Source organism: Canis lupus, chromosome 2 (assembly GCF_048164855.1).
Source record: "Canis lupus baileyi chromosome 2, mCanLup2.hap1, whole genome shotgun sequence".
Lineage (NCBI taxonomy): Eukaryota > Metazoa > Chordata > Mammalia > Carnivora > Canidae > Canis > Canis lupus.
The window spans coordinates 47,457,037-47,474,550 of record NC_132839.1 but is presented as its reverse complement, the minus strand read 5'-3'; the positions used below and the strand labels follow the sequence as shown (position 1 = coordinate 47,474,550).

The window sequence follows — 17,514 nt, the reverse complement described above, 5'->3', positions numbered from 1 at the left end:
ATCTTTAGATCCATTTTAATGATTCATTTCCTTATATGGTCTATAATTGCATAGCTGAAGAGGAAAGGAAGAACTCCTTGAAAATGTGACTCTTAGGTGCCAATAATGCATTGTACTCAACTGACATAAGTGATCCAATGTACTATATCACATCTTGTTTATTATTTACTGTTTTCTAACATGAAAAATGTTAGTGGTTTTCCAAACAGCCAGATAGAAAGAATTCTTGGTTACAATCTGCATCTAAAGATACTATGTACACTAATGGTCACGACTGTGCTTTAATACACCTTTATTTACCAAAACAAGCAGTGGGCTGGATTTGACCTATGGGCTCAAGTTTGCCAACTTCTGTCTTAGAATATTATGGTCTGATTTTGGAGTTTTGCTCTAAGAAACAGCTTTTTAGTGTAGCAAAGTAAAACTTTATTGAAAATAAACTAAATTGGGAAGTAATCAAGTTTTGAAGCTCATGCTTTTTGAGGTACCTAGGAAACATTTGACCTCAAATAATGAAAAAATATCTGGAGATACTAATTGGTAAAAAACCATTTTCCCCTTATATTTTTATCAGGCAATAAAGTGGAAAGCCATGGTATCTGTCTTAGGAAAAGTCATTTCTGACATATCAAGAAACGGCATTACAGTGAGCTTGCAAGGTTTGTGGCTGAGGATTGGAAACTTTGAGTAGTTTGGTCTATCCGGAAACAAGTGGGGAGAAGCCTTAGAAATGAGGGCACTCCTCTAAGTTATGATGCTGTCAGCCAGGCTTGGATGGTGGACGTCCTTCATGTAAAGAGTGCTGTGGATGTTTTATCTAAATGTCTCATTTCTCTGGCTCACACGCAGTGCTGGTTTGTTAAATAGACTATCAAGGTAGAATTTGGAAACTTTTCTGGGGGTTTTGGCAAAATTTGTTCAACTATAAGCTTGTTAATTGTTCTTTGGGCAGAATTAGGAGGGAGCTCTGGCTTCAGAACAATGGACAGGTTTAGCAGTGGTATCCACAGCATAGTGCTACATAGTTGCTACTCAGAGCATCACAGGGTCTTGTCAACCTGTCTATCCCCTGTATAGAATATATAGGCATGTTGTGGGTGCAGGTGTACATACATAGACTGAATAAACCCAGCAAAACTACAGGCCATTCAAAAAAACTGAAGTTAGTGGATGACTACTCACTCTCTGTCCTGGACATGACTCCTAATCCACAAGTCATCGTGGATGTAAGAATGGCACCGGGGAGGCAGAAAGGTTTTAGTTAGGTTGTTCTAGAAGTATGGCCACATTTAGAAGATTGCCCCTTACAGGTCTTTTTTCTGGTTTTTCAAGAATTGCTTTCGATTCTCTAGCATGTGGCGTTTTAGTCTTGACTGAACTCAGTCCAGTCTTGGGGAGCTCAATACTTATTAGGCAGCCTCATTCTTTCTGCTGAACACCGTGGGGGTGATCTAGTGGTCTTTCTAGGAATGAGCCCTACTTAAATGCTGTAAGCATCCAGGCATCGTATTACGTTCATCTTGAGCAATCTTTAGGAGGGGGAGAGCACAGCACTCCCACAGTTCTGCTCTATCCCAGTTACTGCCTATAGCTTTTGGCCTGTCTTTGTTTAAACCCCGCTCCTGCCCTGTCATCTTTTTTTTTTTTTTTCCACTTTACTTCCCTTTTCCTCATCCTCACTTCCTTTTATACAACTTTATATGCTTCATTTCCTTCCCATTTTCCCCCCTCTGGGAGGATCTACAGGCTGTAATGTTTTTCACCAAATAAGACACACAGTCATTTTGGGTTCCCCATCTGAATCTAGTAACACTTTGGGAGGGCCTGATCTTTCCAGATTGGTAAAGCACAAGCAATATGATATGATCAATTTAAAGTCCTTCTACTCTATAATTAGGCTGATGCATAGAGAGAATTAAACTGGGACTCAGTTTCCCTTGCAAGGAAATGTAGTCAAGAAGATATTTTGGGGTCTTAAAGCTGGTAGCAGTCATGCCAACAGCCCTGCTTGCTAGGCCTAGAGTGAGCACCACTCTGTGACATGCATGGGAAGGGCTCTAATCCTGGGAAGAATGCTCAGCTCAAATCCCGTTAAAACTTTGAGCATTAGGGGCACCTGGGTGGCTCAATGGCTGAGAATCTGCCTTTGGCTCAGGGCGTGATCCTGGGATCCTGGGATGGAGTCCTACATTGGGAGCCTGCTTCCCCCTCTGGCTATGTCTCTGCCTCTCACTCTGTGTCTTTCATGAATAGATATATAAATAATCTAAAACAAAACAAAACAAAACAAAAACCCACACACAAAAAACCTTGAGCATTAATTCCTGGAAAACAAGAGCCCTTGCGTTAAACCCTGCTTTCTCTTGATGTGAGTGAAGGCAGTTACCGCCCTGTCCAGCGGTGCCCTGGAAGAACACTGTGTTGCTGGTGCCCTCTGGTGGCCATTTTGCAGTGTTGCAAAAGGGAAAGAAAAGTCCTTGGAGGGAATTCATTGGAAGGTGATCAGTGGGGCTGTACAAATCACTTCTACGAGAGGCCTGTGGATTGAGGGTTGATGGTTCTTTTTGACGTGAGTTTTAGGTGATGAAAATTCAGGGCACATTCATCTAGCAAACTTCTCTTTATCCTTTTCCAGCACACACAGATGGTCGACCTTCGCTTTCAGAGCAGTAACAGCTTCATTTGCACACTGCAGGAAGAATAATGTTGGATAAGTCATTTTCCTATTTGGAAAAATGACTTAGAAGATTAAAGAGGTCCCACTAGTGTGAGAAGCCTGCCATGTGGTAGGTGTTTAGTAAGTTACTGATCTGCAACCAAAATGTTCAAATATCTGGTACCTCTGATTTTAGACCTCTTTTCCTTTTGCTATTTAATAGGCTAATTTTTATCATTTTAATTTTTTTATGATTATATAGGTCTTATGTAAGAAGAAAAGACACCCTAAATTAGAGCTAGAGAGAAGCCTGTAAGGGACAGGCAGGGTGTTTCTAGAACTCTGTGCTCCATCATGTTGTGTACTGAGGAGCAGCCATACAACTTCCTGGCAGGTGTGTTCTGAGTGGTACACCATCCCCTTAGCCTTTGGACAGATCTGTTGAGCCTGGGACAGACCCCAACATCTTCCATTTATCCTGCTGTGTCCAAAAAAATCCATCATTTGCTTTTGGGCCATAATGCAAAGTTTTGGTACAAGCACGAGTCCCGGACCCTGAGAGCAGACCTCCTGGGTTTGAGTGCTAACTCAGATACCATCTAGGGAAGGTTGTGGGGGTTCATCTGCTGTGCATGTTTGTGGGGATGTGGGTGGGGCTGGAGGAAATGCAATAGCACACAATAAACAGTAAGAATTATTATTAGTGTGTCTAGGTGTCTTTATCCTTATTTGTAGTTTATTTTCACATTTACCTTCTGGGAAAGGAAGGACTCGTGGCATTTCCACCATAAGAAAGGCCTTATAATTACCTTTCTTTCCAGTTTCTTGATAATTTGTTTTACCTTTTACGTGTTTTTCACTTTTGTCTCTTTTTGCAATAGATTATTTCCTCCTCTCACCCCAGCTCCCCTGTCCCCATTGGGGGCAAAGGATGGTGGAGGTGAAGGGTGTTTTCTGAGACCAATTCCAACTTTGAGTTTGTGCAACAGCAGAAATGAAGGAGAGGCTAGATTTTAGTGATTGGAGTAAGGACTCCATTATGAATTGATGGTTTTATTTTCCCTCTTTTATATTTGATCAGAAAATGCCCCTGAGATTTCATAGTGATCAACCTGGGCAGACATGGCCTTTTTTTGTTGTTGTTTGTTTTACAGAGTGTACCATACTGATCTGGTGTTTAAAGAACCATTTTTACCTACTAATGTAAAATGGGATCTTACTTCAGCCTGCTTGCTCACTTGCTTTTTTTCCACCCCCTGTATTTTTCCCCTATTCTTAAAATTCCATTTTGAGAAGAAATAAAAAGATGAATATAATACATCATTTTTTGTTTAATCCATGTTCCAATGTCTTTCAACATTTTTATTGTGAGCAATAGTGCCCCATGCAAACATTCTTGTGCCTCAATCTGGGTGTATGACTTTCTTTCTTATTTCTTTGCAGATGTTTTGTGCCCCATGATCTGAACATTTCAAGATTCTCGTTATAGAATTGCCAGCCCATCCTTGGGAAATATGTTGCTCACTCATCAGTCGCATACATGTGGTCTACTTTTTCATTTCTCACCTACACTGTGTGTAGATTATCTTTGTTAATTTGATAGAGAAAAAGTATTATATTTGTTTCAATTTGTATTAATAAATTTGGTCCCTCAGATGCAATTGGTTATGAGCTATTTGCTTTTCTTTTGTGCATGTTCCATCTGTTATTGTTGCTCATTCTTCTGTTCCCTAGATAGGTTCACATATATTTTCTAACTTGCCATTTATCTCCTAATTTTGTTTTTAAAGGTTTGTTGCAAAAAATCGTTTCAAGTCTTAAAATCCTATTCTAAAGAGTTTCTTCCTTTGTTTTTATAACAAGAAAGGCCTTTCTCTCTTAAAAGGATACACATCAACTTATATTTATTCTCTTTGCTGTTTTGTTTTATGTTTTTCCTTTATCTCTTTGATCTGTCTCAAGTTTATTTTTATTTCTGGCTCAGAGTAGGAACTTAGATTTACTTTTTGCCAAATGGCTATTTAATTAGCAAGGACTAAAGATTCCTTTCCCCAGTGACTTGATTGCCACTTATTAAGTGTATTAAAATGCAGTACCTACTAGGGTTGTTTCCTGGTTTTCTCTTTGAATCCTATGGATGTGTTTTTCTGTTCAGATGCCAGCACCACACCAGTGTTACTGTATCAAAAGATCACAATCAGTACTCTTTTTTTTTTTCAAAAATTGGGGTTTGCTTCACATTGGAGTACCTTCTCTGAACACCAGATGGCATGAAATCCCCGGCCTGCTGTGTGGGAGCCACAGGAACACAGCTGGTGGGTGTATGAAAATGTTATTCAAGAGCAAACTTGAGACTTTCAGAGATGCAGACACCTATCCCAAATCACAGGTAGTGGTTGGCTTTTCTCCACTTGTTGAGTTTTTATAGCCTGCCAAGCTCCCATTGCAAGTAAGTGGAGCTGATTTTTGAAAGCTGTTTCTGTTCATTCCTTTCCCACTTGGATACAGAGCATCCTTGGTTGGCCGTGTTTATCCGTATAGCTTTTATTGTTTTCCCATTATGGAGCCCTTTCCTCTAGAGATTTTTGTTGTATTTTGTTTTGGAATGCCGTGCACCCTTACCAGCTTATTAGAAAGCTTTGATACTGTCCCATTTTTATAAAGTCAGTTAAGCTGTTCTTTCAGTAGGATCCTGTCCCAATTCCTATGAAGTGCCTTGAAAGCAAGACCAGCATGTTTCCTATATCTGATGCATGGGACAAATTGCTTTACATCCAGCTGAAGATCACTGACTTGTACTTAATGTAGCATGCATTCCATTTGGTTGAATGGGGCTTCCCTATAGTGAGTGGTTATTATCAGTTCACTTCTGTATCCATAGGCTATGTGCCCCATTGCAAGGTGTGCTTTAAGTAGGTGTTTTTTTTTTTTTTTTTTTTACTTAGTTTCATTGTGATGTTGATCTTATGTGTTCTGCTGCAGGCAGGCGGTGTGGGTGTTTTACACAGAGAGTGAAATTCAGAGGGTATGTTGGTATATTTCTGTATGTCCTGTGATTCACTTGTGGTGTAATTGGGATTTCAGCTCCCGCATTGTGTGGGTAGTCCTATCATGCCATCAAACCCCTAAGAGTCACAATGCACTGAATTTGAGACAGAAAGCACAGCATGCAAAGGTGAAGGGTGTAATTCCAGAGACCATCATCATGTAACAAGTTATCACAAACCTTAGCAACCCTTAACCACCACAGGCTCATGAATTCAGAGGGATGGGAATTTCTACAAGGCACACTGTGAATGGTTTCTCTTTGCCATGCACTGTTTGCAGTCTCTGCTGGGAAGACTTGGTAGGTTGAGAATGACTTGCCTATTGAGAGTGATCATCCCAAGGCTCAAAAGCCTGTTTATAGCAATGTTGGGAACCTGGGATGGCATGCTAGAAGACAAGATTATTCCACAAGAGCCCGCTCTGTGAAGCATGGGGCCTCAGACTTGTCACGCTGTTTATGTTGCTGCTGAGGCTCCAGGGCACAAGGCAGGTGCTATATCACCCTGTGTAGCCGGCCTCGGAAGGAAAACTGTGTGACTTTCTCCACACTACATTGACTGGAGTAGTCACCCACATTCAGAGGGATGGGATGGGTTACGCTTTAAAATTGCTCTTGTTTTGAAGGCCTGACAATGAAATGGATCTATATTTGAGGCTTGGCTTTGGGAACTTACTTACTTTCCTCCTCTTTAAAACAATAATGTAAATAGTCCTATCCCTTACAGTTTTTGGAGGATTAAATGAGAACATGCCTGTTGTTAATGTTATTACAAAGCTTCAGTCCTTTGTCTCCTCTCCGTGGAGGCTGCTGTCTCATTAGATTTATTTATTATTATTTTTTAAAGATTTTATTTGTTTATTCTTAAGAGACACAGAGAGAGAGAGGCAGAGACATAAGCAGAGGGAGAAGCAGGCTCCCTGCAGGAAGCCTATTGCGGGACTCGATCCCAGGACCCCAGAAACACGCCCTGAGCCAAAGGTGGACACTCAACCACTGAGCCACCCGGGTGTCCCAGTTTCATTAGATTTAAATTTATGCTCCAACAATAGCCTGCACTGAGGACAGTTTTAGTATTTGTATTAATAGAAGGGAGAACTTTAGGGTATTCATAATTGTGTATGCTTTGGTAGTGTGAGTTTCTAGAACACCCAGAGCTGACAGTCCTACAGATCTGGTAGGTTGTACCCTTGGCAGAGACTGAACATTTCCATTCTATGGTTATGTAGCTAACTCTTGTCTTCTTTCTTTCCCTGATCCCCTTTATAGTCTCTTTATGTGGCTGCATCCTAGTCACTGGCTCCCCTCTCCTTTTCTTTATTCCATTAGGCCTTTTTCTAACTTTACCTGGACTCTTCCCTATTTGATGTTGCAGGGACAATCCTGCATGATACATGAAGCAGAAGTTCACACCTTTGTGTGCTTTGGATCACCTGATCAAGAAAGGGGTGCAAACATCTCTTAATGACCACCTCATCAAAAGCCAATTTGTCCAGTAATCTGTTCACCAAATGGTCTATTTATTGACTTACTGAATTCATCAGTATATTGACAATGTTTTCTTTTTCTTTCTTTTTTAAAAAATATTTATTTATTCATGAGAGACACAGAGAAAGAGGCAGAGACACAGGCAAAGGGAGAAGCAGAGCTCCTTGTGGGGACTGCAATGTGGGACTTGATCCCCAGACCCCCAAAATCATGACCCAAGCCAAAGGCAGATGCTCAACCACTGAGCCACCCAGGTGCCCCAACAATTTTTTCTTCTAATCTATATTTATAAATTTGCATGTATAAAGTTATCAGATGAGAACTTTTCAAAACAGCTGAAGGTCTCTGGGTCATATCAGTTAATCGGTTTATGAAAACAGCATTTTAAATAATTTGTCTCAGGCAAAAAAAAAAGAAAAAAAAAGAAGGAGTGATGGGATATGCCTTGGCCTAGGCTGCAGATCCCAGAAAGGGGATGACTAAGGACAGAGAAGGAGAGGATATTAAGGGGAAGACAGATGGGGAGGGATGTGTGTGGGGTAGGTGGGGCTGAAGGAAGTTTAGGGAGGCCATGTACGAGGATGCATCTGAAGGTCCCAGGAGGACTTTACTTTCAACATCTCTGTTATGCTCCATTATTTATACAAACTATAAATAGTCAAAATAAAGAAGTTCTGGTAAAACTTTATAAGTAGTTAAAATAAACAAGTTTGGTATAACTGGTAAGTTCAGATCATTCATCCCACTGTAAGTTGGTCATTGGAAATTGTTTCAGACACTGGATTTTGGTAAATTGCTTGAAGCTGTTACACTGAAGCGTCCATCCACGGGCAGGTCTTGACCAAAGTGCCATTGAGATGTTATAGATGGCAAGTTCCCTTAGAGGAGAGGAATCAATCATATTCAGGAGAAAACTTCAGGAATAGTTCGCCCAAGATGTGCTAAGTGGTAGAACACATACAGACAAATTTGAAGATGGTTGGGTAGGAAACTGTTCTTTTGTGGTTGTTAACAAGAGAACAGCTCCAGGAAGCGTGCAGCCACCACGTACAGAATGATGTGCCAGGGTAATTCTGGGAATAAGCATGTTCCCTTAACTTAATTGTAGTGGATGAAATGTGGCTTGGAATTGTGCGAGACTTGAACATACTGCTATTTTAAGTAATATGAAGTTTGCTCTACCTAGGAAAAGTTGTTTCTTCTTTCCCATGTGACTGAGGAAAAATACTCTGCATTTTCATAATGCCCATTATAGTTTCTGAAGGTCAGTTTAGAGAGTAACATTGGGACAGGAATTGATGTAGAAACCCCAGCTTAACTGCTAGGGGGCAGCAGCAGCTGTTGAAAAATCATCACTAGCTGTTTTTCTGGAAAACATTTCTATCTCTTATTTAGCTGGCCTCAAAGAAAGTCAGAACTTATGCATCTCCTATAAAAATGGCTCAGTGTTGGTTGTTTTTCTGGTAGGGAGAAAAATTCTAAGTATGTATAATATTGAGAATATTCTAAATGTATGTTTATAAATAGTTTAAATATCGCTTCTCTTAAGCCAGAGGATAAGAAAAACATCAAATTTATACTTTTCATGTTCCCAAATACTGTTTATACAGGATGAGTTCATCGATGTGTATCTCAGTTTCTCTAAAGACTTGGGAAATAACTGTTGGCTTGAATTAACTCTTAAAAACTGACAAAAGTTATCAGATATAACAAAATGTGAACTTAATGTAAAAATGTGGAGATAATTTCTTTTCACAAACAAACAGCTACTCTGAGAAATGCATTTAATTAGAAAACTTTCTAGCCTGACAACCTTTCTTTTGAAGAAACTGAATGGCTGAAGTGTTTTAGCTTGGCAAATGAGCTTTGCTGTTAGCAAAGAAAAGGAGGTTTTTTCCTACGAATATTACTTCTGCATGGATTTGTTTTTTTTTTAATAAGTTTATTTTTTATTGGTGTTCAATTTTTTTTAATAAGTTTATTTTTTATTGGTGTTCAATTTTTTTTAATAAGTTTATTTTTTTATTGGTGTTCAATTTGCCAACATATAGAATAACACTCAGTGCTCATCCCATCAAGTGCCCCCCTCAGTGCCTATCACCCAGTCACCCCAACCCCCCGCCTACCTCCCTTTCCACCACCCCTAGTTTGTTTCCGAGAGTTAGGAGTCTCTCATGTTCTGTCTCCCTTTCTGATATTTCCCACTCATTTTTTCTCCTTTCACCTTTATTCCCTTTCACTATTTTTTATATGCCCCAAATGAATGAGACCATATAATGTTTGTCCTTCTCCAACTGACTTATTTCACTCAGCGTAATACCCTCCAGTTCCATCCACGTCGAAGCAAATGGTGGGTATTTGTCGTTTCTAATGGCTGAGTAATATTCCATTGTATACATAGACCACATCTTCTTTATCCATTCATCTTTCGATGGACACCGAGGCTCCTTCCACAGTTTGGCTATTGTGGACGTTGCTGCTATAAACATCGGGGTGCAGGTGTCCCGGCGTTTCATTGCATCTGTATCTTTGGGGTAAATCCCCAGCAGTGCAATTGCTGGGTCATAGGGCAGATCTATTTTTAACTCTTTGAGGAACCTCCACACAGTTCTCCACAGTGGCTGCACCAGTTCACATTCCCACCAGCAGTGCAAGAGGGTTCCCCTTTCTCCACATCCTCTCCAACATTTGTTGTTTCCTGTGTTTTTCATTTTCACCATTGTCACTGGTGTGAGGTGGTATCTCATTGTGGTTTTGATTTGTATTTCCCTGATGGCAAGTGATGCAGAGCATTTTCTCATGTGCATGTTGGCCATGTCTATGTCTTCGTCTGTGAGATTTCTGTTCATGTCTTTTGCCCATTTTATGATTGCATTGTTTGTTTCTTTGCTGTCGAGTTTAATAAGTTCTTTATAGATCTTGGATACTAGCCCTTTATCTGATATGTCATTTGCAAATATCTTCTCCCATTCTGTAGGTTGTCTTTTAGTTTTGTTGACTGTATCTTTTGTTGTGCAAAAGCTTCTTATCTTGATGAAATCCCAATAGTTCATTTTTGCTTTTGCTTCTCTTGCCTTCGTGGATGTATCTTGCAAGAAGTTACTGTGGCCAAGTTCAAAAAAGGTGTTGCCTGTGTTCTCCTTTAGGATTTTGATGGAATCTTGTCTCACATTTAGATCTTTTATCCATTTTGAGCTTAGCTTTGTGTGTGGTGCAAGAGAGTGGTCTAGTTTCATTCTTCTGCATGTGGATGTCCAATTTTCCCAGCACCATTTATTGAAGAGACTGTCTTTTTTCCAGGGATAGTCTTTCCTCCTTTGTCGAATATTAGTTGACCATAAAGTTGAGGGTCCACTTTTGGATTCTCTATTCTGTTCCATTGATCTATGTGTCTGTTTTTGTGCCAGTACCACACTGTCTTGATGACCACAGCTTGGTAGTACAACCTGAAATCTGGCATTGTGATGCCCCCGGCTTTGGTTTCTTTTTTAATATTCCCCTGGCTATTCGGGGTCTTTTCTGATTCCACACAAATCTTAAAATAATTTCTTCCAACTCTCTGAAGAAAGTCCATGGTATTTTGATAGGGATTTCTGCATGGATTTGTATTGCAAGTTAGGAATGCTAGTTTTTAAGAACTATATTATGTATCTATGTACCAATATACACATAAATGACCATTAAGTTGATTTGTAGAAATATATTTTTGGGCACAAGGGAGACTGATATGTTATTGATTGAAGAAAGGTAAAAATATAATATGAAGGATGGTTCCTTTTTTTTTTTTTTTTTTGATGGTTCCTTTTTAAAAGGTTTTACTTAATTATCAGAGAGAGAGAAAGAAAGTGAGTAGGGGGAGGGGCAGAGGGAGAGGGAGAAAGAGAATCTCAAGCTGACTCCTCAATGAGCGAGGAGCCCAACATGGAGCTTGAACTTATGACCCCAAGATCATGATCTGAGCCAAAACCAACCAGTCAGAAGATCAACTGATGGAGCCACACAGGATCCCCAAGCCTGGTTCCTTTTTGTAAAAAGTGTGTGAGTGTGCATGTAAAGTCTAGGAACGTATCACAATATTACTAGATGGTAATAATTTTCTTTCCTTTAATGCATTTGAATATCTGCTTTTTCTCTTGTGCCCATGAGTTATATTATAAAAAGCAAAGAGAAGTTGTTTGTAATTAGAGCTTCAGTGCAGATTTATTTTATTTGCATGTTAGATTGATTTTTGAGCCAGTCAACGTGATATGGTCTATTCTACTTATCACTTCTCCTGTTACTTCTGACCATTTTTTATAACTCTCAAAATGTGGTAGTAGATAAATAGAATGCCAAGAGAACCAATATGGTTCTTTTTTAAGAAATATGGTTCTTGATCACTCTTTCCTTATGATGGACTAGAGTTGTTTTTTGTCCATCTCACTGAGCTGTCATTTCCATTGATTATATTTGCAAAACGATCTGAAATCCTCAGTGAATAACATTAGGACTGTAGGTAGAGTGGTAGCCAATACTTATGAATACTTAGGGCTTTTTAGTTTTTTAATGCAATTCTTTCTTTCCAGGAAAGCTCAGATTGTTTTAGGGAAATGTTCTCAAACCACATTGGATCTTGTAAGAAGTATGTAAGGAATTTTCTGTTCAAGTTCTGCAGAGAAAAGGTGATACGGATTTCACAGCTTTAAAGATGGCAATAGAAGGGACATTACAGAGACAAATTGGTATTTGTTATTTTAGATAGGTAAAATAAATGTATATTTAATACATATATTGTTCTATACTCACCCTTTTTAAATTAATTGGGCAATAATACTAAAAATAATAGCAATTGCAATGAGACTTTCTTGTAAATGGCTGGAGTATATGGATTCATTCAGTTCTTGAGATAATCCTGAGGTTGGTATGTATTTTTTAAAGATTTTTCTTATTTATTTGAGAGAGAGAAAGAGAGAGAGCATGAGTGGAGGAGAGGGGCAGAGAGAGAAGCAGACTCCCCACTGAGCAGGGAGCCCCATGAGGGGCTCCATCCCAGGACCCTGAGTTCATGACCAGAGCTAAAGACAGATGCTTAACTGACTGAGCCACCCAGGCCCCTGAGGTTGATATATTTTTTATAAACAGGTGAAACTAGCCATAAGGATACTGAGTAAAATTGCCCAAGAAAAGAAGTGGGGTTTTACAAAGAGGAAGTTATGATAAAGGAAAGTATGAAATTTTCATCCCTATGCCATCTTATTTCAAATATCATCCAGTCATTGATCACATATTTATAATACTTCTACTGTGCACATTTGACAAATATTGGGCATACATCTTACCTTCTAGAGCCTTGAATTTGAGGAATCTAATATTATGTTCACAGAGGCTCCAAGGAAAAGTTTTTTTTTTTTTTTTATGTTTAAATCATTTCCTGAAATACAGAGTAGAAAAGTTTTGAGCTGTTTGTGTTGTTGTTGTCTTAACGTGGTTCATGGTTTTAGTGAAGTTCAGTATTCTGTCCACTGAAATTCCAGGGAAGGAAGTGGTAAACAGCTTCTCCCAGTGGTTTTGATGACCTAACACTTTCAGTCCACGGAGCATCCCTGCAGGTGACATTCTGCGGAGCATGCTCAGTGAAGCCCTGTATTGCCTCCTCTGATGGTCCGGGTGCAGCATTTTGCTCGGCCCCCAACTCCCTGGGGCTGCCTTATCTCGAGCACCAGGTTTTCTTGCTTTCCCTAGTTTCTTCTGCCTCCTTCATTATAAGCGGCTGCCAGATTTATATTTCTTAAGCTTGGCTCTGATCATTTTTACTTTCCTGTTCCATACCTAAACCTGACTTTCCTTCCCTCCTCACACTGAAATAATTCCAGATGGACAAAAGACTTATATACATAAATGAAAAAATACAAGATCAGAGGAAGGAAACATAGCTGAACTTATTTAAAATCTTACAGTGAGAACATTTCTTCCAAGCAAGATGTTAAACTACAAAGCCATAAATAAAACTTTGGTAAATTTGACTAAATAAAAGTGAAAAAAAATTATTGCAAGAAATAGCTTAAGCATAAACAAATTATGACAAGATTTATAACCAATAGCTGATTTCCTTGATTAAAGACTCATTCAAATCCTGAAGCAAATAACAAACTATGAGACCTTAGAAAAATGGACAAATGATATGAATGCGAATTTCCCTGACAAAGAAATACAAAGGCAGGTCACTAAAATACAAAAGATCCTAAACTTTATTCAAAATGTCAAAGTTAGAGAAAAATTGAGATACTATTTTTCCACCTGCTGTTCTTTTAAAATAAAGGCACATAATAACATCCAGTTTGAGGAGCATGCAGAGAAACAAAAACAAGTACAAAACATATACTTTTGGCGGGAATGTAAATTTGATGAACTTTGGAAGAGCCATTTGACAATGTCTATGCAAACCAGAAAGGGCACATATTTATGTGCCTGGCAGTTTTTCCAAAGTTAAAAATTTCCTCTGAATATACTCACTTATGCACTCCAAGAGAGTCATACAAGAATGCTTATTATAGTATTGATGGTACTAGTTAAAAAAAGTGGAAGTGATGTAAATATCCATTATTTGGTGGCTAGTGATGTAAGTAATGAAAATTTAAGCAGTGGATTAAAAAAAATACCTGGTGAACCTGTATTGCTTTAATTGTGAAAGCATGAAGTCCAATGCATGTAATATGATTACACCTGTGTTAAAATCAATTTTTGTATCTTTTTTCCTATACTAAACCTATGAAACCAGCCCATTAGAGGAATGAGAATGAGGAAAGTCAGAGTCAGAATAGAGATTCTCTTTTTCATTTCATACCTTTCCAAGACCTGTGCATGTTTTATGTGTGTTAAGAAGTTTTTTAAAAAGGGCACGTGGGTGGCTCAGTGGTTGAGCATCTGCCTTTGGCTCAGGTGGTAGTCCTGGGGTCCTGAGATCGAGTTCCATATTAGGCTCCTTGCTGGGAGCCTGCTTCTCCCTCTGCTATGTCTCTGCCTCTCTGTGTGTCTCATGAATAAATACATAAAATCTTTAAAAAAAATTAAAAAAAAAGAAATTAAAGAAAAAAAACCAAGAAAGACAAAAACACCCTGTATTTCTTACCGAACAAAACTAAATTCCTTATTTTGTTATTTTAAAGCACTTTGACCCTGGAGGTGCCTGAGTGGCTCAGATGTTGAGCATCTGCTTTCCACTCAGGCCATGATCTCAGGGTCCTGGGATCAAACCCCACTTTGGGCTCCTGCTCAGTTGGGCATCTTCTCCCTCTGCCTGTCTTCCTGCTTGTGTTCTCTTTGTCTCTGTCTCTCAAATAAATAAATAAATAAATAAAAATCTAAAAAAAAAAAAAAGTAAGTAAAGCACTTTGGCTTGGTTCAAATCTGCCTTTTCAATTTTATTTCTCATTGTATTTTTTCTCACTTAATGTCCAGATCAGTTGAAATGCTTACTTGGCGCCACACAGATCTTGCCATTTGGGTCTCCTTCCTGCTCCCCAGCTTCACTGCCATTTTCTCCTGCTAAAATGACCTCAGATCTTCTCCGTGTGTTCGGGTCCACCCATATTTCTACCAGCACCTTTTTTTCCAGACTCCACGGCCACCCCAGCTTGGGCTCATCTCTTCTACCTGTGAGCTGTTACCACCTCTGAGTTCAGTTCTATTTTGATACTTACCCCCTAGTTATATTTATGGTGTCCCTGCTGCCCGCCAGGTACAGGAGACTGGACTGAAGCAGGATCTGGGACTCATTTACCTTGGTGACCCCTGCCCCCCATCGTGCCGAGCCCTGGGGCAGCCTCTGAAATCAGCCTTCAGGGTTTGTAGCACGTGAGCAGTGTCAGCAGGCCTGGCAGGTAGAGTCCAGGGAGGGTTGGCCGAGCGTCATGTCACTGAGTAGGAGCAGAAGTAAGGACATCCGCACATTGTGGGCACGAGGGTCGGAGGACCCGTGAAGGGCTGTGAGCCTGTCTCGGCAAGCATCGAACCCCCATGTGTTTGGAGTGCGGCAGGAAACTCAGACCCTTGATGCTTACCATCTTGATCTTCCGAGTCCGAGGTTGTGTGACCCCCACTGGGTCCACAAGGGCAGAATCAGTGGCCCCATCAGGACGGGGGCGCCCGTCTGGCCTCCTGGCCTCATTCTCCTCCCAGAGCACCACACCACCTCTTTCTTCCAAGGAGCCTCATTGTTGGTGAAGGTCCCAGTGAAAAAAAGGTTAAAGTCCACCCATTCAGGTGTCATCTCATCATTTGTATAATCGGGGAGTTGCATTCCTGAGCAGCCGACCCCTTTTCAGAACCTGCCTAGTTGAGATGTCACTTCCCTGACAGTGAGGCACTTAGGCTCACGGAGAAAAATCACGATGTGCTCCCTCCCTTTCTCAAATTTTCCCTAACAATTAATGCCACACTAACTTGACACTCTCTTTCCTTGTTTGGCTTTGTAAACCCTGGTCCCTTTTTCTATTAATTCCAGACATTAATATTTTCTTTCACGCAACTGACGCCATTCACCCGTGAAACCGTTTGAACATTATGTAGCTGTCAAGATGCCTGGGGATTACCCAGTATGCTTTGCCTGTGAGAAAGTGACACCACCGAGGTCTGGTTTTGAGATGTTTATTTTGAGAGTACGCTGACAAGCATGAAGTCCCGATCCCAGAGTGGCAATTTCATTTAATTAAAGGCCTCTTTTTATTATAGTTTTCCCCCCACATTTTTTTTTTATATATATATCAGAATGATTGTTAAAGTCTGACTTGCCAGAGGTGTTCTCTTGTACTATAAAAGGGAGTGAAGGGGGCGGGGGTGCATTGCTCACTCACTAGTGACTATTCCACTGAATGGCTGTGAATGCATTCCTTTTTACTGTCCTGTTCAGAGCTGCCAGTTGACATGGTGTGCATGTGTGTGTATGTGTCTGCGTGTGTCCAAGTTTAAAATAAAGACTGCTGGGCTTCTGTCCCTGTGTTGCCAAACTTAAAACGTGAGAGTTGAGTACATTGCGTATTTGTATATGCTTGCGATTTCATTTCTTGGTCTTGAAGTTAGAAGTCTTACCATACTGGAAGGCTACCAGCCGAATTATACCTTGGTTAATCTATTGAGGCTTTTAAAAAATGCACAGTATCTTACTTTATTGCGAAATTTCTTTCTGTTCAAATAGTTGGGGAGGGTATTGCACTTGTGTTCCGTAATTTTTAATACAGCAGCTAAATAAAAACCTGAAAAAGGAGCTAACGAAAAGAAAAGCTTAAGGTAATTAAGGAGGGCATTACTGATTTGGTAAATGTTTGCAACAGAGTGGCCTAATTAATTTTTGAGATGATACCTTAGACTATTTTGGCTTGACTTTATAGTAGGAATTCACGTCCATAAATATATGGGGGCCTGTGTTGGGCACTGTCCACGGCATGCAGATATATATATTATATTATATTATATTATATTATATTATATTATATTATATTAATATATTATATTATATTATATTATATTATATTATATTATTATATATGCAGATTATATATAATATATATATCTTACACATATATCCATCCCAGATATATTTACCCAACAGGTAAAACAGACTGTTGGTCTTTGGACACTGAATCATGTTGTCTGTTTCACAGTTAATTACAATATCATAACTCCTGAAATTAGATTTTTTTCTTTCTTTGTGACATTATTGGCTGGCCTTCGGCTATCTCCTCACTGATTGTTCATTCCTTTGTGCCTTCTTTATTCATCATTCACTGGGTAACACTGCACTAGTATGTCCCAAGTATTCAAGTATGACGGCATGCTTGCAGGTGTGCAACAGACCTGCAAAACACAGAATTCATGGTTTCTGTTTACAGTGCTCTTCCCCACCCCCATCCCGCTGCCCCTCAGCTGATCTGAAATTGTGGAGGAGGGTTTGACATCAGCCTTTCTTTCTGCTTTGGATATAGTGGCTGGAGAGATATTATTCATTCTCTTTGGTGTCTGTTTCAAAGCTCCCCAGGAAGAGCTGGGCGGGTCAGGGGTGTTGGCCCTGAGGCCAGCGGAGGGCCTGGCTGGTGTGGCTGTTCCCCCAGCCAGGGCCAAACAATGCTCGCTGGCTTTACTGCAGGTGCAGGAGGCAGCAGAGAATGACAACTTTGTCAATTTAATCTCTATGCTCCCCGTTCTAGTCTTTCGTCCTCTTGCCCCATCTTTTGAGCCAGTGGTTCCAGAGATGGATTTATTTATTATGATTACATTCTAAAGTACAGATTTCTGTTGAGTCAGACCTCTGGCCAAGTGTTTGAAAATAGTTTCTTTCCCTTTTCACTGA

The 17,514-nt window shown here is 39.9% G+C and overlaps 1 protein-coding gene across 9 annotated transcripts in view; it reads left to right on the top strand.

The window, feature by feature from the left end:
• MCTP2 (multiple C2 and transmembrane domain containing 2) overlaps positions 1-17,514 on the top strand; it is a 242,141-nt gene that overhangs the window by 74,768 nt on the left and 149,859 nt on the right. The gene's annotated exons all lie outside the window — the stretch shown is intronic.